Consider the following 1,465-nt stretch of genomic DNA (forward strand, 5'->3'; position numbering starts at 1 on the left):
GGTGAAGGATGTCAAACGAACAAATGAAATTTAAGCCCACTTTTTACAATCAACTTGTAAACAAGATATTAGGCAGAAAAATGACAAGTAGGTGAGCCTACATCTAAAAGTGCTATCTAAAGACTGTAATGTCAGGAAAGTTTATGCGCCCTAAAATCAAAATGAAGCTATCAGAGACGCCTTCATCACGCTGAAATAAGACATAGCCTACTTTTAGAATACTCGTCTCTCGATTTAGCAAAGTCTTTGGAAATAGCGAAATCTCTAGAAATGGCACAGAAGCATTCTGTGGCTTACGATCTACGGCTCACAACAAGCTGTTTACCAAGCAAAATCTACATAGATCATGAACATTAATTCTTTAAAGGCAAACTACATTATGTATGCTCAGTATCTATAGATAGGCTATATCCTTTTTTTTTTATTTCTAAGAAAAAAACTTAGGCTACTACAGTGCTAGCCCTATAGATCGCAAGGTCTGAAAGGGAAACTTTACTTTTTTACTATCCATATGCATTATTACAGTAGTAAGCCATCAGAAAGTCTTTCTTGCAAACATATTGCTTATATTTTTAAATGAAAATATGGATATTCACTACACTGTGTTATGAGTCTACATCTTTGTGTCTTTGAGAACATATATCTTGATCTATACACTACTATGTAGACAAGTAAGAGGGAATATTAAAAGGGAAAGTATTTACAAAACTAAATGGTCCACGTTAAATGCACGGGAGATAACTCTTGCCCTACTATCAATGAGACAAAAGACCTTACTTAAAGTAACAAACTTCAGAAATTATTCTTTCTTTTTAATGTATTAAATAAAAATAACAATCACGAAAAAAGATTCTACATTGTATCATGCATGTTACTGAGAATTTATTTTGATTTTTAATTATCATACCTCAATTAATACATACAATACACACCAGATTTTGTATCAAAATTTTTTACATGGGGTCGATGGCACCCATACTTCCTATTACTCTGGCGTCATTGCACTAACGTGTAAATCTTTCGCCTTTTACTAAAGATTTCCGTGCAAAGGAGCAATTTAATGAGTCTAAATTCAAATTTTTTCAAGCCCTACTTTGTAGGGTAATATTTTCAAACGACGAAGAATGGCTACTTAACAATATAAGTAAAATTATTGTCTAAGAACATTTCATGGGTTACTCTGCCACGCCTTCGAAATAAAATTGAGGCTCAAAAAGATTTACTGAAAAAAGTTGTAAGTAAATTAACTACTAGATTAATCTAGATGATGCAGTCCTTCTTTGCACAGTGAAGTCGAAAAGCCATTAATTTTATTCGAGGCTGTGAGTATAGTATAAGTATGACTAATGGTGTGTTCTATACATAGTACATAGTAACATAAGTTATGTCTGTGGTTCCATTAAACCAACGGAGCACTCTTTATTACAGAGTTTAGGATTAGCATTACTGTCATGTGACTTTGTTA

At 32.9% G+C, this 1,465-nt stretch overlaps 1 non-coding gene across 1 annotated transcript; it reads left to right on the forward strand.

Annotated features, from left to right (window-relative positions):
* Positions 1-985: 985 nt before the first annotated feature.
* LOC129924860 (U5 spliceosomal RNA) lies at positions 986-1,105 on the forward strand. The gene has a single exon (XR_008776769.1). It is a non-coding gene; the product is annotated as a U5 spliceosomal RNA (small nuclear RNA).
* Positions 1,106-1,465: the final 360 nt, after the last annotated feature.

Source organism: Biomphalaria glabrata, chromosome 2 (assembly GCF_947242115.1).
Source record: "Biomphalaria glabrata chromosome 2, xgBioGlab47.1, whole genome shotgun sequence".
Taxonomy (NCBI): Eukaryota; Metazoa; Mollusca; class Gastropoda; family Planorbidae; genus Biomphalaria; species Biomphalaria glabrata.